We start from the raw sequence: 25046 nt of genomic DNA on the forward strand, positions 1-25046 counted from the left end.
GGGAGAGGATGGAGATTGGAGAAACATGCATTACTTTGTTTAATTAAAACTGCATACATTGTTTCTGATGGAAAAATTACCTGAAAAGAAAGCAGACACATTCTATACAGATAATTCTTCCAGCAGCAATTACTGATACAAACCATTCAGGTAAAGTATCTGCAAAATTTGCAGCAACATGGGCAGTTTTCATTATCGACTCCTAAATTTTTCTGTACAGAAATAACTTTAAATCTGCAATGGTAGTTAGGAAAGAAGCTCCCATATAAATCACCTCTTGCCTGAAATACAGAAATTCTTGTTTCAGCAGCTGAAACATTAGAGTATAGCCTTATTTTCTTTTTTTTTTTCTTACTTTATGCATTTACTTATTTATTTTTCTAATTTATATTCTGAATTTCTGAAAATTCACCCAAGGCGAGTTACAATACAGTTGAAGTACAATAGCCAAATTAATCTCAAAACATATAAAAACAAAACATATAATGAATTTAAATCAAACTATATCAAAATAACATTGTATCAGCCACTGAATATCTGGCTTTGTTCAGCGGTTACCATTTAGTTGGATAAGTCACTTATCTGGCTAAGTAGTTAAACAGCTAAGTCAGGGATGAGTGGTGGGCAGATCTGGGCAGTCCTACTTAAGAACATAAGAAAATAAGAAATCTCCATGCTGGGTCAGACCAAGGGTCCATCAAGCCCAGCATCCTTTTTCCACCAGAGGCCAAACCAGGCCACAAGAACTTGGCAATTACCCAAACACCAAGAAGATCCCATGCTACTGATGCAATTAATAGCAGAGGCTGTTCCCTAAGTAAACTTCATTAATAGCAGTTAATTAACTGCTTTTTGCATAGGATATTAGGCTTGTCAAACTCTTCCAATAATTCATTACCAGCTTCATTAGTATGTACTTGTCCCTCATGATCATTTTCATGATATATGGATTCACTTTCCTGATGTCATCAATATGTAGAACTGAATGGAGGAAGCTCACAAAATGTGTTCACATCATGATGTCAGATCCAATTACTGACAAAAATCCAAAGCCACATGCTCACACTTCAATCACTTCAAATCAGGCCACAAGAACTTGGCAATTACCCAAACACCAAGAAGATCCCATGCTACTGATGCAATTAATAGCAGAGGCTGTTCCCTAAATAAACTTCATTAATAGCAGTTAATGGACTTCTCCTCCAAGAACTTATCCAAACCTTTTTTGCCAGCTACACTAACTGCACTAACCACATCCTCTGGCAACAAATTCCAGAGCTTAATTGTGTGTTGAATGAAAAAGAATGTTCTCCAATTAGTCTTAAATGTGCTACTTGCTAACTTCATGGAATGCCCCCTAGTCCTTCTATTATCCGAAAGTGTAAATAACCGATTCACATCTACTCATTCAAAACCTCTCATGATCTTAAAGACCTCTATCATATCCCTCCTCAGCCGTCTGTTCTCCAAACTGAACAGCCCTAACCTCTTCAGCCTTTCCACATAGGGGAGCTGTTCCATCCCCTTTATCATTTTGGTTGCCCTTCTCTGTAACTTCTCCATTGAAACTTAACCAGATAACTTATCTGGATAAGTGACAATATTCAGACTTATCCAGTTAAATAGTGTTGGTGTTTGAGGTAGTTGTGAGTGGATCCTTGGGCCGGTGGCAGATGACCACGCCCCCGGGGGAAGATCCCGAGAGGAACCACCGGTCAGGCTCAGAGTATGTAGACAGACACACACTAGTTTTTTTATAAACAGTATATTGAACCACCAGAGGTGGCAGTAGTGAGCTGGAAGTGCCCGGCAGGGCTGTAGTCCCTCAGGTACTAGAACAGCGATCCTGGATAACTGAGCTGTAGAGAAACCGAATATAGTGAGTAGGCAGAGCATGTAGAATTCAGGGACAGAACCTTGATGGTAACACTCACACAATAGTCTCTTGAAGTAATCCAGGTGTTGGAATGAGTTAGGCCCTCAAGGAGTGAGTACCTGGTTCCAGGGAAAGCTCTGAGAGAGAGATGGTAACTCACTGGTGTAGTAGGCAGCGATGACATCCAGGCAGAGTAAGTGTTCAGCAACCAGTCTGGGAACATGGACCCTCGAGGACCGAGTGCCGGTTCCTGACTGTGACCTGAAAAATAAAGAGATAGTGAGGCCCCCGAGGAGCGGGTAACCCTGGTAAGTCTGAGGAGGCAGAGTAGCTAGGAGAGTGCAAAACTGGTCCTTTTCCTTGCTAACTCAATTTGTTAGCAATTTCTAAGACCTTTCATATCTGATACGGCTGACATCATCTCAGGGGGCCACCCCTGAAGTTCGCGCCATTGCTGGTACATCAGTCGGGGACCACGCCGCGCACACGCCCTTAGGCCCTTGTGAACATGGTGGATTGCAGCGTCGAGCCGCTACGAAGATGCTGGAGGAAGATGGCAGAATGATGCCACAGCAGCCAACCTTCCACTTGAGCAAGAGGGAGTCAGCAAAAAGGTGAGGAGGGCAGAGTGGAGACGTCGGGCAGCAATGGGCGCAACAGTACTCCCCTTCAAAGGGCAATTTCCTCTTCGGGTACCAGGCTTAAATCTTGAAGGATGTGCAAGGTAGAACTGATGAAGCATCTCCTTGTCCAGGATATTGGTCTGAAGCTCCCAAGAATCTTCTTTGCGGCCAAAACCTTCCACTTCAGAAGGTATTCAAAAGTCTTGCCTCATACAAACATCCAGATCCTCTTCGACTTTGAATTCTAAGTCGTCTTCTGCATTGATGACAGGTGGATATTTTGGAAGAAATTTTGTTGAGTATGAGTCATTTCAGATGAAAACATGGAAAGTGTTATGAATATTAGCAGCAGTGGATGAGCTGCTGGGATGTAACTGAGCTTCAGTGGAAGTGGTGGTGTTGGGAAATGTCCATAGACCACTTCAAAAGATGACACAGTAGTGGATATTCCAGCTTGATGGAGGAACTCCTCACGTCTTCCATTAGACATCTGCGATTGAAGTTGCCTTCTGCCCCTGGGTCCATCAGGACAGGAGTCTGAACCATGACCGGTCCATGAGTCCAAGAGACTGGAAGAGAAAGTGGAGGAGTGGGCGCGGTATGGCCTAAGAACAGTCCTCCTGCAGGACTTAGGCCCGTCCATTTTCCAGACGAATGGAGCATGTAGAGACATCATGGCCGGGCTGACCACAGTACATGCATAGGCCATGCTTCTTCTGAAGTCTTCTCTCTTTGGAAGTAAAATGTCCATGACCAAGTTGCATTGGTTCATCTTTATCTACAGCAGGAATTACTGGAACCATCCGAGGTGCAGATATAGCACTAGCCTGTTTCAACCCAGGTAACACCTTGGGCCGGAGTTCCTTCACCTTGTCCCAGAGCCGATGATCAATCCGAGTGGCCAAGGCTACTAATTCGTCCAGCGAGTCAGGTGTTTCGTGAGCAGCCAGCTCGTCTTTTAAACGAGTATCCAGACCTCTGCAAAAGAGTGTCTTGAGACATTTGGGGTCCCAGCGAAGTTCTGCCGCAAGAGTTTTGAACTTGATGGCAAATTCAGCCAATCATCTGCTGCCTTGCTTCAATTCCACCAAAGCAGAACCGGCTACAGTAGTACAAGCAGGGTCATTGAAAATGGATTTAAGCAAGTCCATAAATCCTTCTATGTCGTGAAAAATGGGGTCCTTGTGCTCTCACAAGGTAGATGCCAAAGAAAAGGCCCTACCATCCAGGTATGAAAGGATGTAGGTGGTCTTGGAAAGAGCCGTTGGAAATAAAGATGGCTGTAAGGCAAAGTGCATGCAGCACTGGTTTAAGAAGCCCCGGGCCTTCTGAATTTCACCGGAAAAGCGGATAGGAGCCACCAGTGGTACAGCAGTTTTTAAAGTTACTTCCTGTACCTGACCTTGGTTGGAAGCTGTGCCTTGAATCTTCTGTGTGTGTAGCTGATGAAACACTGAAGTAAGTTTCTCCAAGGTGTCTTGCTGCTCCTCAATGCGCTGGGCCAGGCCTGGTATGGCCTGCAAAGCACTGAGTTGTGCTGGATCCATGGAGTTAGCAATCTGTTGGTGTTTGAGGTAGTTGTGGGTGGATCCTTGGACCGATGGCAGATGACCACGCCCCCGGGGGAAGATCCCGAGAGGGACCACCGGTCAGGCTCAGAGTATGGAGACAGACACACACTAGTTCTTTTATTAAACAGTATATTGAACCACCAGAGGTGGAAGTAGTGAGCTGGAAGTGCCGAGCAGGGCTGTAGTCCCTCAGGTACTGGAACAGCGATCCTGGATAACTGAGCTGTAGAGAAACCGAATATAGTGAATAGGCAGAGTATGCAGAGTTCAGGAACAGAACCTTGATGGTAACACTCACACAATAGTCTCTAGAACTAGTCCAGGTGTTGGAATGAGTTAGGCCCTCGAGGAGCGAGTACCTGGTTCCAGGGAAATCTCTGAGAGAGAGATGGTAACTCACTGGTGTAATAGGCAGCGATGACTTCCAGGCAGAGTAAGTATTCAGCAACCAGTCTGGGAACATGGGCCCTCGAGGAGTGAGTGCTGGTTCCTGACTGTGACCTTAAAAACAAAGATAGAGTGAGGCCCCCGAGGAGCGGATACCCCTGGTAAGTCCGAGGACACAGAGTAGCTAGGAGAGTGCGAAACTGGTCCTTTTCCTTCATAATTCGATTCGTTAGCGATTTCTAACACCTTATATATCCGGTACTGCTGACGTCATCTCAGGAGGACACCCCTGAGGTTCGCGCCCTTACTGGTACATCATGTGCGCCCTTAGGCCCTTGTGAACATGGCGGATTGCAACGTCGAGCCACTCCGGAGATGCCGGAAGAAGATGGCAGAATGACGCCGTGGCAGCCAACCTTCCACTTGAGCAAGAGGGAGTTGCCAAGCAGGTGAGGAGGGCGGAGTGGAGACATCGGACAGCGATGGTCGCAACAAATAGATTGACTAAGTTAGACCTTCCATATAACAGGTCTAACATAGCTAGATATAACTTATCCGGCTAAGTAACAGATTTATACACAGATATTCAGATTTTAAATTATTTTTTTTTTAAATTTTACATTTTTTTTTATTTTTGGGGCCTTCGACTTAATATCGCTATGATATTAAGTCGGAGGGTGTACAGAAAAGCTGTTTATTATGCTTTTCTGTACACTTTCCTGGTGCCAGCCGAAATTAAAATGTGCGGCTTCGCTGCACATTTTACTTTTTGTATTGCACGGGAATAACTAATAGGTCCATCAACATGCATTTGCATGTTGCGGGCACTATTAGTTTCGGGGGAGGGGGTTGGCCGCGCATTTTCGATGTGCTATTACTCTTTACTGTATAAGGGCTAAAAATAGCATCTTGAAAACGCGCAGCCAAACACAGGCTAACAGTGCGCTCCTCTGGAGCGCACTTTACTGTATCGGCCCGTTAGTTATAGTTCTTGATTGTTTTATTTAATTATAATGCTGAAAATGACTAAACAGTAGGAGTTTGCAAAATTGTAAACACTAATATCCAATCTGAAATGAATCAAAATCTGAATTAAAATGGTAATAATTTATATTCTGCTTTATTACCAAGTTCTGTTCACAGTGGATCACATCACATTAAAACATCCATTGCTTTGATTGCTTTAACTCTAAACCATATTGTCATAAAACATGGTTTTATGCATTCTTTACAGTAAATACTGTAAGTGTTGGAAATCTTAAATATCTGGCTGTATCCACAGATATCATGTTTCCTCTTCTATGCATGGAAAGTTATGCGAGTGATAGAGAATTCATGTTGCTGTCCATTGATAAACAAAACAGGAAACAGGAAACAGTAGGCGGAATCTAAAGGCTACATCAGTGGGGTTGGTGGGGATCCCCAGGTCCTGCACTTGATACGCATATGCATTATTTTAAAACAAAATAGAAAAATGAAACACATCAGGACCAATGTTTTTCTTTCATGGGTCCCTGGTACAAATTGAGGGGGCCCCACAAATTAAACAAATCCTATTCATTTCATTTGTTTGAAATTCAATGATTTCTATAAGCCATTATAGTCAACAGACTCAAAGAAATCATCAGGAGAGCAACAGGTGCACAGTTAGAAGTTGATGCAAAGTTTTAAGCATGCAGTCAGGAGACCTGGGTAGGACAAAGTTATTGTCAAGGAGACAACAGGGACCATGTATCAAAGTGAAGCTATTTACTAATTGGATCTATCACAGTGCGCCAGGTACAGTTACATTGATCTTGAAGACTGAACATGTCAAGGGTTTTGCTGTGCATGCATTCTGAAGACATTGTCTGAAAGCATCTGCGATTTGTGCTCTCTCTGAATGCAAGGTTTACTTTTCCCAATCAACTTTGCTCTTGGCCGTATAACAGTTTGTCATTGTTCCAGTCAGTCATACAAAAGTGGAAAGCATGAGGCAGTGCTGCGTCTGAAACTCTTGAGTTTCAAATCAGGCAGTTTTGCTTGCTGTTCCTTTTTTTGTTTGTTTTGTTTTGTTTTGTGGTGACTGGAGGCAGACTGTTGAGTTGTTTGCAGAGCTGGGATTGATTTTGTCACTGCCTGGGAAGTGGGCAGTAGGCAGGCATTGGGCACAAGGGGAGCACTAAGTGCAGGGTAGAGACTAAATCACACCAAGGCGTGTTGAGAAGCCTGTCAGTGTTAGAGAACAAGTGCCAGCAGTGTGACGCTCAGTGCAGCAGTGTCTGTGTAACCCGCACATACACATCAGCACGGCACTGGCACAAACAGTGGTATTATGATACCTCTACAAAATATTGAATCGTATCAATCCTCACATCTAAGTGACAGAATCAATCCTATCAGGAACAGGGAAAGGCAAAGCAGCAAGAATCCATAAAGTGGTGCTGATTTATGATGCTATTACCACTTTGGGTGCAGGTTTGCCACTTGAGATTCCATCAGGGGTTCATGACACTGTTGCTAGTGCCCTCTTTTGCTACCCTGAGGTGTTCTTCCTATACTTGGTTTGTTATTGAGGGGGGGGTTTGTCCCCAGAACAAAAATTTGAAAAAAAGTCAATAAAAGACACTGGTTTCACTGCCAGGACACAGTGGCACTTGTAACTTCCATAATTCTTCCTTTCCTCCTAAAAAAAATCCTACCCCATTGAGAATGATTTATTATACTGGGGTGGATATTTGTACAAAAGAAAAGCCTTCATTTTGAAGGACAAAATAGAGGTACAAGTCAAAAAATGCTTAAGACTAATTTTTTTTTGATGTTCTGAATGTGATAACAGTTAGAGTAGGGCGAGAGATTTCATGCAAAACCAGAAAATCAGGAAACCCATACCGCAATCATCAGAGAACCATTGCCTTGAACTGAATCTGATATCATTTTTCATTTGGCAAGCCCATTCTACAAGAAAATCTAAATTCCACCCTGCACCTTTGGGGTCTTTATGCCACTCGGCTTTGCTTCTATTCCAAGACCTTACACCTTGGAGTTCCCTTTGCCATTGTGCCTTGCTGTTGTACCCCAGAGCTAATACCTTGTTGGGGGAGGGGCTTGGGCGGCTGCTTTGCATCTCTCATGGTCCTGTAGAACCTTGAAGCTACTCTTTGTGCTGCTTGTCCCCTTTATCAGTGCCTACCTTGGAGGTTTTAATGCCACCTTTAATGCTTTGTTTTCCCTTCATGCTGTATTAGGATTGTAATGCCATTCGGTGCCATTATGTCACTTTAGATGCCATCAAGGGTTCCTGTCACTGTTGCTGGTAACCTTTTTTAGAGCCTTGGAGGTGTTCTTCCCATACTTGATCTCTTCTTGGATGCTATACTGGGTTATTTTGTCCTAAATGCAAACATCCGTATAATGTCAATAAATGCAGAGACAGGTTTCACTGCAGAGCATGGAAGCATCTGTTCATTAGGTCTTCCTTTCCTCCAATATTCTCAGCCTGTTTCTCCCACCCTGTTGAGAATAATTGATTACTCTGGGGTGGGGGGTTTTTTTTTCCCCCAAATCCCTCATTCTGAAGGAGAAAATACTGGCACAAGACAAAATATGCTCAAGCATAACCATTCCAATGTTCTGAATGTGATATCACATAGAGTAGTGCCAGATATTTCATGCAAAACCAGAAAATCAGGAAATGGAACAGGCTAAGAGCAGCTAAATGATGTAGGAAATGGTCTCTAAATCCACCAGTCCTCACTTCTTTCCTGGCAAGCCATCCTGCAGTCATTGGAGAAACCTTTGTAATGTGCCAAGTATGATAATAACTTTTACATTTGGCAAACCCATGCTACAAGAAAATCTAAATTCCACCCTGCACCTTGGGGTTTGTGTGCCACCCAGCCTTGCCTCCATGCCCAGACCCTCTATTTTGGGGTTCCCTTTGCCACTATGCCTTGCTGTCATACCCTAGAGCTAACTCCTTGTCAGTCTGGTGGGCTGCTTTGCACCTCTCGTTCTTCTTTGGAGCCTTCAAGCACTCTTTGTGCTGCTTGGCCCCTTTATCAGTGCCTGCCTTGGAGGTTTTACTGCCACATTTTCAGCTTTGTTCTCCCTTCATGCTGTCTTAGGATGTTAATGACACTATCAGTGCCAGTTTGCCACTTGAGGCCATCAAATGTTCATGGCACTGTTTCTGGTAACCTCTTTTAAAGCCTTGGGATGTTCTTACCACCTTTTCGGCTTCTTTGCTCCTCTTGTAGTGAATTGGTAAAATCCTGAAAATGCTGCTATCTGTTTGACCCTTTATGGAGTCATAGGCTATTCATCCAACTTTTGGTGCCACTTTCCAGTCTCCTCAGTCTTTCTAGGTACCTTAGAGTTCTTTCCCCCTTCTGTTGATTTCTTCCCACAAGTTTTAAGACAATTGACTAGAAAAATCCCTATTCAGGAGCTCAATATAGACCGAACGTTACCTGTAATGCTTCCCCCTTTGACTTTAATGGCAAAGGAAAATGAATCAAACTAAGAGACACTTTTTTTTTCTTCATTTTGAAACCAAAGGAATGAATTAGGGTCCCCATGAAATTAATTTTAAAGCAAAATAAATGTGTTCTTGCTGTGCATGCCTACCAGTTGATGAAATGCAGAAGGAGCCAGCAGCTAAACTATCAGGGCTGGTGGAGTTCATCAGACTCTGCCAGCAGCTGAATACAACTGCTGCTTCTCCTCCCCGAACTTCCTGATGTAACTGCGTATGATGAAGAAAGATGCAGCCCAGCCCACCCTGTCTTCCAATGCAGATGTGAGGACTGAAGACTTGTCATTACCTAGATAGACTTCCCCTCTTCCTTTTGTGGCCATGGGGGCCCAAGAAATCATTACCTGAGAGGAGGAGGAGGTTATATTTTTTTTAAATCCCTCCTCCAGGAGGACTTTATGAGTAGAGAGGAGGGAGGGTGTTTAGTGCTGGAAGAGGGGGAGTCGGTTGGGGGAAAGTGAGAAATTATTGGTGAGAGGGGGAAAAGGAGCTAAATGTCAATGGGTGTCGGTACGGGAAAGAAGAGAGTGAAAATGAGTGGGGAGCTGAAGAAAAAAATGAGAGAAATGCATTGAGGTGGTGGTGGTGGTGGAGGCTCACCTGGAAAGAAATGCCCTCACCATGCCCTCCTCCCACCCCCTTCAAAATAAATTATTAGGGGGATAGGGACATGGAACTGCACTGGAACTGCATTTTGTCCCTGACCAGTAAGTGCTGGAGACAAAGAAGAACTCTGGAAATGTAGTGTACTCCATGGAGTGAACCTCTCCAGTCTTGTTCCTATTACAGCTTCCTAAAAAGATTCATTTATCAATGGAAAAACAATATTCAGTCATAGAAATGCAGTACTTAGTAGCAGACAAAGACCGAGGCTTCTCTAAACTGCCCATTTTACCCTCTTACTTCAATATCACAAACTTGATTAGATCACCTGCTTTACCACAACTTTCTTGCTATGATAAGGTTTCTTTTTGCTCTTACCATGCCTCTTGAATTATAATAGCACATTTGCTCCCATCACCTCTTTGCAACTACCAGCTTCTCTGAGAAGGAACACTTCCATATATCAGAGGTGTATAGGCCAAAAACTTTCATCTTTTGTTGCATTGCGGGAAGTTTCTGGTCAAATTTTCTTTTGCTGTGTGTGTGTGTGTGTGGGGGGGGGGGGGGGGTGGCAGACTTTTATAGGGGAACGAAGGTTTCATTTTTATTTGTTTCAGGAAATAGCGCATGCTATTTCTTGAAATGAAAGAAACAAAAAATACCAACATTTTGTCAGGACTTATTAATTTCATTTGACAACAAAACAAAATGAAACAAGGGTGTTTCAATGATTTTTCAAATGAATGCAGATCCCTTCCATATAATATTCTTTAATGTGCTCACTTACAGACTCATATTGTAAATTGAGCTGCATAAACCATTTGAAATAGTTTTTAAACTAGTTTGATAAACCTGCAAACTATATTTTTCTTTCTTTACCATTCATATATGGGAGCCAAAAGATTTATATAAACTTTTAGGGACATCATGGAGGTTCAGTGGCAGTGCGCCCTAGTTTGATCCCCAAGTTGAGCCACCTTCTCCTCAGATTGTATGGGGATTGTATGGGGATGCACTCATAGACCCTGGAGAGAAGGGAAATGATGGTCTTTGTTCAAAGGTGATACCTAGCAGCTGGATTCAGAGCCCATGGTTACTGGAATGAGTCCTGGTGCTTGGTCCCTAGCCCTAGGCCATTGCTTCAATGACCAGATTAGATACATTAGGGCAAGTGGGGTATAAAAAAGAGAAATATCCCCAGATAGTTTTGAATGAAGGTTCCTGGTGCCAGAATCCCTATCCTGATTCTGACTGAGCTGGAAGTAGAAAGGTGCAGGAGGAAAGGTATGCAGACAGGATATTTCAGGTTTATACTAAACTAAGAACCTTTGAAATCAAAGATGTTCATCAGAAGATATTATAGTGCTTTCATTATAAGGCTTTGGGTATTAAAGGCCAGATTTTAAAAAGCCAGCGCATGTAAAATCCAGGGTTTATGCTCATGCTGGGCCTTGCGAGCGCCACATGCATTTTAAAATGGACCCGGCCATGCCTGTAAACCTCAGTACACGCACAAGTTCCGGGCCTCTCCAAAGGGACTGGCTGGGGGCATGGTCTGGGCAGGGGGAGGCGAGCCAGGACAGTGCCATTCTATGCTGTCCCGGGGAAGCGTGCACCGGTCGGCCGACGGTGCGCACAGATTACTTCTGCTCCAGAGGAACAGTAAGTAATAAAACAAAAAAAAAGTAAGTTAATAGGAAGGGTTTAGGGGGTGTGGAAGAGAGGGGAAAGGGGAAGGAGTTTAGCTAGGGGAGCAGGGAAGGAGGTCCGATTGTGTCGCTGCGCATATTAATGGAAAATTTGCCCCCCAGTGCGCCGATTTTATAACATGTACGCTCCTACGCATGCATGTTATAAAATCAGCGCGTCCATGTGCACACGCCGGGAACCATGCACACATGGACAAGTGCGTGATCCTTTTAAAATCTAGCCCTATAATCCCATTTACTTTTGGAAACCATGTGCGCATATTTTCTTATTAACATCTTTGTTTTTAGTTTACATAATAAATGAATGCATATGTGTGTGTACGTATATATGCAAATTTTAAGTTTTGGACCTCAGTGTTACATATATGCGGTGACCTATGAAATAAATCATGAATTTACAGCTATTTTATGTTACTGATAAGATTAAGGATATTGAAACTAAATTTCTGTACTACAGTACTGTGGTGCCACTACAGAGTTCCTCCAATAAATTGTACAAAACTTAAATCATTGTTACTTTATTGGATGATGTTTCCAAATGGGCTTATTTTGTATATATCTTTACAGGAATGAAGCTCATTCATATTAGTAGTGTTGTTCTTATTTTTTCTTTTACCATAATATCTGGTTTTCTATCATCTATACTTTTATCAGGTCTAGTGATCATACCCCTAGATTAATCAAAATGTGATAATTTTCACATGGATAACACCTGCAATATAAAAAAGTGGTATGGCTATGATAATTAATGTATGATTTGCATAGTTAGTTTATGAGAGAGAGAGAGAGAGAGAGAATATTTATAAGACTGTCCTATTAGTCAACTATTTATATCACTATAGGAAGGCCAGCTAGTAACTCGAGGTGAGGTTTTGGTGGTGGTCTAGGGCAGTGATGGCGAACTCCAGTCCTCAAGTGCCACAAACAGGCTAGGTTTTCAGAACATCCACAATGAATATGCATGCGAAAGATTTGCATGCACTGCTTCCATTGTATGCAAATCTATCTCATGCATATTCATTGTGGATATCCTGAAAACCTGGCCTGTTTGTAGCACTCGAGGACTGTAGTTTGCCATCACTGGCCTAGGGTTTTGGGGCCAGTTTTACATGCTGAGTGAGACATATGAACATCACAATAGACCATGGTGAAGATTTCACGTGATTTGGAGGGAGGAAAGTCAAACTAAGATGAGATTACTTCAGTGTTCTCTTACACCAGTGGTTCTCAACCCTGTCCTGGGGACCCCCCCAGCCAGTCGGGTTTTCAGGATACCCACAATGAATATGCATGAGAGAAAATGTGCATACACTGCCTCCATAACATGCAAATGTTCTCTCATGCATATTCATTGTGGATATCCTGAAAACCCGACTGGCTGGGGGGGGGGGTCCCCAGGACAGGGTTGAGAACCACTGTCTTACACTATCATGATAGTACCCTGGTAGAGAGTCCATCAAGCTAGGGTGAAAAAACATTATAGAAATCTCATCTTTGTGTGACTTTCCACACTCCAAATCTTCACCGAGGTCTACTGTGCTGTTCATACTAGCTGTATAGCAGTATAAATAGCTGACTACTATGTGTGCCACCCCAGAGGCTCTCTTTCTCCCCCCCAGCCAAAATGGTTGAAACAGACAGGGTCATTCATCAAAATGCCATAATGCACGTGGTGCTAAATGCAAAATTGTCAAATGTATTCAAAGGGGAGAGGTTTTGGCAGGTTAATGAAAATGAGGGGTATTATCACACCATGCAATATCATAATGAATGCTTTTAATACTAGAAATAATTACGCCTTTTTTTCCTAACATTAAGCTGTGCGATATGTTAAATCGAGATTTGCAATTAATATTGCAAATTCCATTTGGGGGAGAGAGAAGGAGAGAGAGATAGAGAGAGAGAGCACCTCTGGGGTGGCACACATAGTAGAGATGTGAATCGTGTCCTCGATCGTCTTAACGATCGATTTCGGCTGGGAGGGGGAGGGAATCGTATTGTTGCCGTTTGGGGGGGTAAAATATCGTGAAAAATCGTTAAATCGTGAGCCGGCACATTAAAACCTCCTAAAACCCACCCCCGACCCTTTAAATTAAATCTCCCACCCTCCCGAACCCCCCCCCCAATGACTTAAATAACCTGGGTGTCCAGCGGCGGTCCGGAACGGCAGCGGTCCGGAACGGGCTCCTGCTATTGAATCTTGTTGTCTTCAGCCGGCGCCATTTTCCAAAATGGCGCTGAAAAATGGCGGCGGCCATAGAACAACACGATTCCACGGCAGGAGGTCCTTCCGGACCCCCGCTGGACTTTTGGCAAGTCTTGTGGGGGTCAGGAGGCCCCCCCCAAGCTGGCCAAAAGTTCCTGGAGGTCCAGCGGGGGTCAGGGAACGATTTCCCGCCGCGAATCGTTTCCCGTACGGAAAATGGCGCCGGCAGGAGATCGACTGCAGGAGGTCGTTCAGCGAGGCGCCGGAACCCTCGCTGAACGACCTCCTGCAGTCGATCTCCTGCCGGCGCCATTTTCCGTACGGGAAACGATTCGCGGCGGGAAATCGTTCCCTGACCCCCGCTGGACCTCCAGGAACTTTTGGCCAGCTTGGGGGGGGCCTCCTGACCCCCACAAGACTTGCCAAAAGTCCAGCGGGGGTCCGGAAGGACCTCCTGCCGTGGAATCGTGTTGTTCTATGGCCGCCGCCATTTTTCGGCGCCATTTTGGAAAATGGCGCCGGCTGAAGACAACAAGATTCAATAGCAGGAGCCCGTTCCGGACCGCTGCCGTTCCGGACCGCCGCTGGACACCCAGGTTATTTAAGTCATTGGGGGGGGGTTCGGGAGGGTGGGAGATTTAATTTAAAGGGTCGGGGGTGGGTTTTAGGGGGTTTTAGTGTGCCGGCTCACGATTCTAACGATTTATAACGATAAATCGTTAGAATCTCTATTGTATTGTGTTCCATAACGGTTTAAGACGATATTAAAATTATCGGACGATAATTTTAATCGTCGAAAAACGATTCACATCCCTAACACATAGTAGTCAAGTATTTCTACTGCTATAAGAGGGCCAGCTAGTAACTGAAGGTGAGGTTTTGGTGGTGGTCTAGGGTTTTAGGACCAGTTTTACATGTTGAGTGAAATGTACAAACAGCACAGTAGAATTTGATGAAGATTTCATGTGATTTGGAGCTAGGAAAGTCATACAAAGATGAGATTTCTACAGTGTTCTCTTGCCCTAGCTTGATGCACTCTCTAGCAGGGTAGTATCAAGCTAGGGCATTTTGATGAATCTAGGGGGTATTTGTGATATTTATTGCGTTTTGGCTGTTTCAGGAATATCATTCAGCTTAACGCCAGGAAAAATGTGTAGTTATTTCCAGTGTCCAATAATGCTCCTCATTTTCATTGATCCCATCCAAACCCGTCCCCAATCCCACTTCTTTGAATAAATTTGAAAAATTTTCATTCACACCATGCATTGAGATAAATATAGCATGCGTTATGGTGTTATCTCAGGCATTAGCACATAACAGATTTTCATGAATGATCCTGTTAGTAGGGGTGTGCATTTGTTTTCGACGCAATCCGCAACATATATGTCCCTATTCTGTCCCTGCTTTAAAGTACCCTTGTTCCCCTTGCCCCACTTTCATCCCCCGCACCTTCCCCCACCCCCTCCGCCCTTTTTCCCTCCTCGCTCCCTCCCTCCTTGCCCCCCCGCCCCTGCATTTAATTGTACATAAGTGCACATGCTTCCTTTATATTGTTTATAAGTTCATATGCTAAGTTCATAAGTGCACACGCCTCCCTAACATTGTTTATAAGTTCATATGCATATCTAATTTAATATGGATAAGCAAAATCCATTTTGTTCAACCAAGTTGTATTTCTGCTCGTTGACTCTCTATTTTTGTACTTTCGTATATTATCTAGTTAGCCTTCTTTCATCGTTCATTGTAATTTCCTTTCACAGTTACCTGTAAACCGACATGATGTGTTCTACGAATGCCGGTATATAAAAAGCGTTAAATAAATAAATAAATAAATATTCGTTGTATTCATGGGGTCACAAAACGTATGGCAAACCCCAACAAATACAATGTATCTAATGAATAAACCCCTCATCCTCCTGACACCCCAAGACTTACCAAAAGTCCCTGGTGGTCCTGTGGGGGTCCTGGAGCGATCTCCTGCACGCGGGCTGTCGGCTGCAGGTATTCAAAATGGCACTAATAGCCTTTGCCCTCACTATGTCACAGGGGCTACTGGTGCCATTGGTCGGCCCCTGTCACATGGTAGGCGCAATGGATGACGGTGCCATTTTGTGCTTCTACGTTTGGCAAGTGCCCCCCAAGACTTGCCAAAAGTCCCTGGTGATCCAGCGGGGGTCCTGGAGCGATCTCCTGCACTCAGGCATCAGCTGCCAGTATTCAAAATGGCATTGATAGCCTTTGCCCTTACTATGTCACAGGGGCTATTGGTGCCATTGGTCAGCCCCTGTCACATGGTAGGAGTACAACATGGCGCTGACCGTCCATTGCCCCTACCATGTGACAGGGGCTGACCAATGGCACTGGTAGCCCCTGTGACATAGTGAGGGCAAAGGCTATCGGCACCATTTTGAATACCGGCAGCCGACAGCCCGAGTTCAGTAGATTGTGCCAGGACCCCCGCTGGACCGCCAGGGACTTTTGGTAAGTCTTGGGGGGGTCAGGAGGGTGGGGAGTTGTAGTTAATTAAATTTAAAGGGTTGGGATGGGGGTTTTTTTGGAAATGAATACATACGTAACTAATAAACGGATCGGGGTCCCCCAAAACAGATGCAACGGATTTGGCGCCCCATGAATACGAATACCAAATGGGACAAATTCGTCCCTGCTGCACATCTCTTCCTGTTAGATTTGTGACTTATTTCTTATTAATTATATGATGAAATGACTGGAACTAAGAATAAATAACAGCAATAAACACTGCTGTACCCAATTGTGAATTACAAAGCTTCTGTAAAAAATATATTATTTCTTGAGTAGGGCACCATATATATATATATATATATTTTTGTCTTAAAATTAATTACATAAAACATGTTTTATAATGGATTTAATTAGCTTAATAATGAGGGCAATTTTCATAAGAGATCTAGTAGCCATAGCTTTAGGCAATGAGATCCCTTGTTTGAAAATTGCCCTGATACAGAGTAGTTAGATATAGCCACATATCTCACTAGGTGACTCTAATTTTTCATTCTAAATATAGGTATTTCCAGGGACATAATGTGGTCAGGGGAGGAATTATGCATATAAATTGAATATTCCAACATATATGTATATTTTCCAATATCTAATCCCCATCCAAAGAAATACCAAGGACAATGTATGTGGGTATTTCTCTAACCACATGCCTTCAGTGATTTTCCAAGGAGAAACTACCTGAGCAGTTTCTCTTTAAGGATTTTCTAAAAGAATTTGCTTGCATACATTGCTGATATTCTGCTTCCATTAAGTTTCTTTTTCATGGCTCTCTTGGTGACTTCCACATCCATCAAGTATGCTTGCCTAGTGTAGCATTTAGTTGCTGTGACAATTTACTAATGCCTAATTCTGCTCAGTATTCAATATTTCTTTGTGTTGTCCTGTTCCATTAATAGTAAAATGAGTATGTTTGCAACTGTGGTAGAGCAGAAATCTGAAACAGAAGCTCAGCTGCACCTTACCAGAATCTGGCCAAGTAGCAGGATGGGTCATTGTTTTTGCTGTAATCACCTTAAACTCTGCTGGTGAACCAAAGAGGAAAAGGAAAGAAAGAGGGTATTCAATCAGAAATATAAATCAGTAAATTCCCCATAGTCTTATGCTAAGAAATTTGATTACATATAATTTTCATAGAAATGGAAATAAACAAGGCTAGTAATTCAAAGATTTTACAGTGATTCTACAATGGATCAATTTTACAAGTTTATTTGCTTTGAATTTCCTCCCTGTGGAAGAAGGAAAACATTAAAATTTAAGTAACAGGATTGATTCATCATGAAGTGATTTCCCATTACTTCAAAACTATACATTTATTTATTTAATTTAGCCTCATTCATATTCACCATTCACCTACTGTACTCAAGGAGGTTCACATCATATATAAGAGATAATACAAAATAATAAACATTCTAAAACCAAAAATAAAGCATTTTGAACAACAGAATATAGCATGGATAAAATGAATATTCAATAACAATTCATATCCTAAATACAAATTATCAAATATAAAATATACAACCACAGATTGCTTGCATATAATACATAAAAGATCTTTACATCTTATGTTAGAAAGGGGCCTCAAAAGGCCTTGCATTCTGTTATGTAGGGGGGGGGGGGGGGGGTGCCTCAGCCCGATCCCAGACGGATCCAGGACCGAACCGAGGGTTGACGGCGTGTTCCACCATGGCTGACGGTCTTACCCTCTGCCAGGCCGGCAAGCTCCCATGCCAACAACAGATGATGTTGGAATGTGAATGGTCCTCCAACCATTCAGAGCCCTTTCGGACCTGCTGCATGGAACAGCATAGAGTAGCAGGCCTGGCCTGAGGTCAAGAGCAGATGGGCCTTGACACTCAGTCATAACAGCAGACTCGATGCAACGGCATCACGGACGAAGACATGACAGCAGGATCGATGCAACGGCATCGCGGACAAAGACATGACACCAGGATCGATGCAACGGCATCGCAGACGAAGATTTGACACCAAAGCTGATGTGAAGACATCACGGACCAGTGGTCGATGCAATGGCATCCCGGACCAGGGTCGATGCGATGACAACAGGAACGAGACGTGATACCAAGAGTGATGCAACGGTATCCAGGACGAGACAAGGAACTGACGATATCCAGACAAGACGAGAAGCTGGGCAAAAGGATATTAGCACTGTCTCTCAGGGCGCCTGTGACTCAGCCCACTTGCAGGACTGAGTCACGGACCACCCTGTCCCACTGTGTGCCTTACACAGCCCGAGGAGACTGGTCACGGACCACGCTGGGAGCGGGACAAGCTCAGGGAAGGATCCAATCAAAGCAGAACTCCAACGACGAAGCCGATGTCATCTGAAGCTCCACCAATGGCTTGCAGGACATAATGGCTCAGGAGCACAGGACACCAGTCCACTGCAGGCTAGTCCTCACTCGGGAAAGACGTAATCTGAGGGACTACCGGCCTACAGGACCAAAAGGCTCAGGAGCATTGACGAAACAGCAAAGGGCAGAACATCAAGGAACCTGGGTCATCAGGAAGCAGAAGACCAAGATGAGACACCAGGACGGGGACCTCAGGCACGAACATGACTTGGCATGATGAGACAAAACAACAAGAACTCCATGGAGAAGATGAAGAAGACCTGACGGAGCTCTGGCAGGCAGGAGCCTCCAGAGTGAAGCAACTCTGATGAAAGGCAAAGACGTACTGACAGAGCAGTCCTTTTATAGGGCTGGAACAGGAAGTCCACTCCCTAGGTGGGGCCAGCACACTTCCTGTGCCTGGCCCTTTAAATCTTGCAGAGAGGTGCGTGCCGGCGCCTAAGGAGCAGGAAGCAGGGCTCTGCACAGCTGCAGCTGCACAGCTGCACAGCTGCTCCTCAGGTCCAGCTCAGCGTCTTTACGTGATGACGCTGTGCAGGCCGCTGTCCACGGTCCTGCATGACTGTAGACAGCAGCCTGCACAGCGTCATCACGTAGAGACGCAGAGCTGGACCTGAGGAGCAGGCTCGAAGACGGCAGCGGCTCCAGCCGCTGCAGGAGACCCCGGGGGCGGCTCCAGCCGCTACTCCAGCCCGGGGGTGCGGCCCCATCCGCGAAGAGGAAGCCAAACAAGTCAGCGGCTCTGACTGCAGTGAAGGACGGTTCGATGGGCGGCCTCTGGGCTGCAGGAAGCAAACCAAGTCCGTGGCTCCGGCCACATGGGCAGGCCCAAAGGCGGCGTCCTGCCGTGTTGGTCAGAAAACAGCATGGAGTGAGAGAGCCTGCTCGCGGGGAAACCCGCGTGCAGCGAGTTCATAACATCTTACACATAGAGGGGCGGATTTTAAAAGGAGCGCAAATAGCCTACTTTTGTTTGCGCTCCAGGCGTAAACAAAAGTACGCTGGATTTTAGTAGATACGCGCGGAGCCGCGCGTATCTGCTAAAACCTGGATCGGCGCGCGCAAGGCTATGGATTTTGTATAGCCGGCGCGCGCCGAGCCGCGCAGCCTACCCCCGTTCCCTCCAAGGCCGCTCCGATTTCGGCCGCGAAGAGGAAGCCAAACAAGTCAGCGGCTCTGACTGCAGTGAAGGACGGTTCGATGGGCGGCCTCTGGGCCGCAGGAAGCAAACCAAGTCCGTGGCTCCGGCCACATGGGCAGGCCCAAAGGCGGCGTCCTGCCGTGTTGGTCAGAAAACAGCATGGAGTGAGAGAGCCTGCTCGCGGGGAAACCCGCGTGCAGCGAGTTCATAACATCTTACACATAGAGGGGCGGATTTTAAAAGGAGCGCGAATAGCCTACTTTTGTTTGCGCTCCAGGCGCAAACAAAAGTACGCTGGATTTTAGTAGATACGCGCGGAGCCACGCGTATCTGCTAAAAACCTGGATCAGCGTGCGCAAGGCTATGGATTTTGTATAGCCGGCGTGCGCCGAGCCGCGCAGCCTACCCCCATTCCCTCCAAGGCCGCTCCGAAATCGGAGCGGCCTCGGAGGGAACTTTCCTTTGCCCTCCCCTCACCTTCCCCTCCCTTCCCCTACCTAACCAACCCGCCCGGCCCTGTCTAAACTCCCCCCTTACCTTTGTCGGGGGATTTACGCCTCCCTCCGGGAGGCGTAAATCCCCGCGCGTCAGCGGGCCTCCTGCGCGCCCGGCCGAGACCTGGGGGCGGGTACGGAGGGCGCGGCCATGCCCCCGGACCGCCCCAGGCCATAGCCACGCCCCCGTACCTGCCCCCAAAACGCTGCCGACACGCCCCCGAAACGCCGCGACGACCGGGCCCGCCCCCTGACACGCCCCCGGCACGCCCCCCTCGGAGAACCCCGGGACTTACGCGAGTCCCGGGGCTCTGCGCGCGCCGGTAGGCCTATGTAAAATAGGCTTCCCGGCGCGCAGGGCCCTGCTTGCCTAAATCCGCCCGGTTTTGGGCGGATTTACGCGAGCAGGGCTCTTAAAATCCGCCCCAGAATGAATACATTCTAAAGCAAAACAACCAGAGGGATAAACCAAGTTAACTAAAAAGGAACTCCAAACATCCAGGCTTTTAAAACCTTCCTGAATAATATATATTCTCCCAACCTGCAAACTTTTATTGGAAGTATATTCCATAGTGTGAGTGCAATACAAGAAAATGTTTTTCCCCCTATATATCTTGGGGTATACAGGCCAGAAAATATCATGTAGTGTCATATCATGACACATCATCTAGGGATTGATTTTCATTTTTGATAATGTTTTCCCTTTATTTTTTGTTTAATTTTTTATGTTTTGAAAGGGTATACACTATTCAGAAACAGTGCACACTAAAATGATAGGCTTAAAGTTCTAAACATGAAAACCCTGAAGGAAAGGCGAGATAGGGGAGATATGATAGAGACATTCAAATATCTGAAAGGTTTCCATTAGGGTTGCCAACTAGCTCCAGATTTTCAGGACAGGTTAAACAGGTCCTGGTTTTACCCCATTGCATGCTGGGACTTATTCCGATTTCACTATTGCATTCCCTAAGGATATCAAGTCTATAAGTACTTGCATTCCAGGGAGTAAAACCAGGACTGGATCAGCCTATCCTGAAAATATTGAGCCAGTTGGCAACCCTAGTTTCCATACACAAGAGGCAAGCCTCTTTCAACAGTAAGGAGGCTGAGGAATGAGGCGTTACGGGATGAGGGTGAAAGGGGATAGACTCAGGAGTAATCTTAGGAAATATTTTTTTTTTTTGCAGAGGGTGGTGGATGTACGAAACAGCCTCCCAGTGGAGTGGTAGATATCATTTATTTTATTTATTTATATTCCACTTTTCACAGTGCTTCAAAGTGGATTACATTCAGGTACTGTTGGTGTTTTCCTATCCCCAGAGGGCTTACAATCTAAGTTTGTACCTTAGAGACAAAAACAGTATCTGAATTCAAAAAAGCATAGGAGAAATACAGAGGATCTGTCAGAAAGTGACAGGATTTATAAAGTTAAAGTCATTGGATGGATGGGCAGACTGAATGGACCATATGTTCTCTTTCGGCCGTCATGTTTCTCCGTTTCTATGATAGAATAAAAGACACAAAATTTCATGTTTTGTTTCTGTTATTTTGCATCGAAAATGACAAGAAATGACCCAGACATATTGTTGACATTGTCTATGTCATTTCAAACAAATGCATGTCCTTAGTATATTGTTGCTTCACCATTAACAGTTAGAGAGTTTCACATAAATTGCCTTGATTAGATCTCAGGTTTCTGACTGAAGTATAAAAGGCCAAATGACTAGAGATAGATAAGAGGGGCTTAAAGTAATTAAAGCTTTAAAAGGTAAAGCCATCATTTTGATGGCATGATGATTGCATGCTATACCGTGAAGTGCTGCTAGGTGGCACCATTTGATGATAAGTGGAGGTGCCAGCAAGAGATCTCAGGATTCCTTTCTGCAATTTAGGAATGGTGCGCTGATGGAAGGGCAAAGAGGAAAGAAGGGAGGGCAGCAAGGGTGCTGCCCTACAGACAATTTATTTGAATCAGAGAGATGTATATGGTCCAAAGTTCTACTGTTACATGTTAGGTGGATTAGCGCTGGTGGGGTTTTCTTTAGTGTTGGGGAATGAGGGTCCAGAGCTTGGCGTTTAATGGTAACATGCCGGAAAAGTTGGCATGCTAATATTTAACACCACTTTCCAGCCGGTGCTAAATTTACCAGTGCTGGATGGCCTTGGTAAATTTATCAATGTTAAGAGTAGAGTGGTAAGAGCTGATAAGCTCATTATAATAGTACCGGGTATTTTGAATGTGTCAGCATACCAGTTTTTATCATGCATGTTAATGCCTGCTTTGGCATAGTTTTTCATCATGCTAAAACGTTAGTGGCTAGCCTGATTATATTATGCATATTTAATGATATCACGTTTTAGTAAATAGATTCCTATATGGATTAAAAATAAACTGGTTATAAAGAAATTATGAACTTTGCATTGAAAAAGCCATGACTTATTGTCTGTAACAGAATTATACTATACTAATTCTGCCAGTATGTTAACAGTTCACATGGAGAACACATTTTAAAACCATTCAAAGAGATAAATAGGAGAGAAGGAGTAGCCTACAGGCCGATTCAGAAGAACGCGCGGGAGAGCTGGCGAGCGCCCGCTCTCCCGGCGCGCGCACAGGCCACTCTCCTGGACGCGCGGTTCAGGAGGGTGGCCTATACAAATTAGGGCCCGCGGTAAAAGGAGGCGCTAGGGACACTAGTGTGTCCCTAGCGCCTCTTTTTTGACAGGAGCAGCGGCTGTCAGCGGGTTTGACAGCCAACGCTCAATTTTGCCGGCATCGGTTCTCAAACCCGCTGACAGCCACGGGTTCGAAAAACGGACGCCAGCAAAGCTGAGCGTCCGTCTTCTAACCCGCGGGCCGATTTTTAATTTTTTTTTTTTAATTTTAACTTTTTTTTCCTGAAAAATACCTGGGGAGTCACAACGCTATGGTAATACCTTCTGCCACTTTGTGATCTCTGCAATATATTTCCTCGTGGTTAAATACCACAGGAAAAAATACCTCAGCAGTAAATACCTGCAAACGTCACACAATGATGGCTCCTGAACTGTAGGACTGCCATCGCTTAAAGGGACTGAGGGCCTCACGTCAACCCCCCAAATGTTGGAAAGAAAACTCTGGGATTTTCATAGACCCCTGGCTCCCCCCCCCCCCCCCCAACTGCCATTGGAAGCAATCTGTTTATGTTTATTTTGTTGCAAGGCCCCATCCCTCAATCCTTCCATTCATTACAAAAATCTGTCCTCCTGATGCTCAAGACCCCTACCCTAGCCCAACCTCTGGACCTCCCCAAACTCACAGGTCTAAATCTAGTTCTGGTGGCCCATTGGGTCCAGAGTGCCCTAGGCTCCAGACCTGGTAGTGACTATTATTCAAAATGACACCACCCAGCCTGTGCCCCTATCATAGGATGGGGCAAAGGCTGAACATCAACATTTTGAAAAATGATAGCCCCCAAGCCTGGAGCCCAGGAGATGCTTTGAACCCTCACTAGACCACCATGCACCATGGATAGAATTGTGAGTCTGTTTGGACCATAGGTTAGGTTAGACTGGGGTGGGAGGGATTGGGCCTTGAGTGGCCAGATTTTTGAATTGAAGTGAGGATTGGGGTGGGGTCTGAAAGCAAAATAAAACAATTTATTTTATTCTTATTTCTACAAAGGGCCACTTCCAGGGGCAGTGAGAGTATATGGTGTTTTGAATTATTTTGGGGAACAAGTTTTCTTGGGTTTCGTGGCCTGTTTAACACAGAGTCCCAGTACCTTTAGAATGTGTGTTAATGTCCCTGTGCTTCCAAGGGAACTTAGATACAACTTTTGAGTTGTAACTAACTTCAGGTCAAGTAGTGCAGCTTGCAGAATTTTCAGCAAGCTACATTATTTGATTTGCATCGTTTGGGTTATTTATGAGCAGATCAGAATGAGTTTATATGGTAATACATTCATTTAAATACTTATGGTGCTGGGGCTGAAATAATGCAAGGTATTTCAAATACCTTCCATTATCCCCACATTGGATCATATACTATGCAAAAAAACAGGGTTTGCCACACAGTAAATGGCTTAAAATTGTTTAGTGAATAAGCCCCTTAGATTGTTAGCCCTCAGGGATATGGAAAATAATTACTGTAACTTTCTTTGAGCTACCAGTGAAAAGGAATGAGCTAAATATAAAATAAACACATTACCTGTATAAATCATCTGTCTGAAAACTGCCCTCCCTCAATGCAGCTAAAAGTATGGGCACTTTTCCACAGTGCCCGTACTTTTAGCAAGGTTAAGAGGAGGCTTGCCTTGGGGGGATGGGGGGGAGTTAGTCAGGGGAGGAAAATACCATACTCACACAGAAAAATCAAGTACAAATGTCTAAAGGTATTTTGTACCCATAGGAAGTTTCAAATGAAAAGTTTGCACGTATCTGTATTTGGAAATGTGGAGCAAAGTCCATTGGTAAAAAGTATCCATGAGCTTTGCCTCAAGATGCACAACTTGAAATTGCACCGCCCTCCCTTTAGGGTGCAGTAATCAAACTACTCACAGCCTGTGTGGAATTTTTACTCCCAAGGTTTGCTACAATAATCAAAAGAAAAACTACCCACTTCTGCTTTCTGAGTGGCTGTTTTTTGAGAAAAACTAAAATACTCAAAAGTTTTGAACATCTAAAGTGCCGCACGGAGTTGCCTGTCCTGAACTCGCCCTGCCCCAGGAACACCTACTGAAATAAGCATGTAAAAACCCTGCATTGCAGACATTGGTGCAGACTTTTACCCTCACAGAGGGTAGACCTAGCAATTCAAAAACAACCCATTTCCATGGAAATGGTTTTCATTATTTCCCTCTTAATTTTTTCATTTTCAGTGTGTCTTGTTTACTGCGTTTGTGCACAGTCTTACCACATTTTGATTACCATCTTTATTGAGTTTCTTGGTGAATAATCAGTATTTCTATAAAATAATGCTCACGATGCCTTTATTTTAGTTTTATTTGAACACATTTCTACACGATTGTC

General features: G+C 44.6%; 1 protein-coding gene across 1 annotated transcript in view; it reads left to right on the forward strand.

The window, feature by feature from the left end:
- Positions 1–25046, forward strand: part of CSMD1 (CUB and Sushi multiple domains 1) — a 4035193-nt gene that overhangs the window by 3931549 nt on the left and 78598 nt on the right.

This window comes from Rhinatrema bivittatum, chromosome 3, assembly GCF_901001135.1.
Source record: "Rhinatrema bivittatum chromosome 3, aRhiBiv1.1, whole genome shotgun sequence".
Classification (NCBI taxonomy): domain Eukaryota; kingdom Metazoa; phylum Chordata; class Amphibia; order Gymnophiona; family Rhinatrematidae; genus Rhinatrema; species Rhinatrema bivittatum.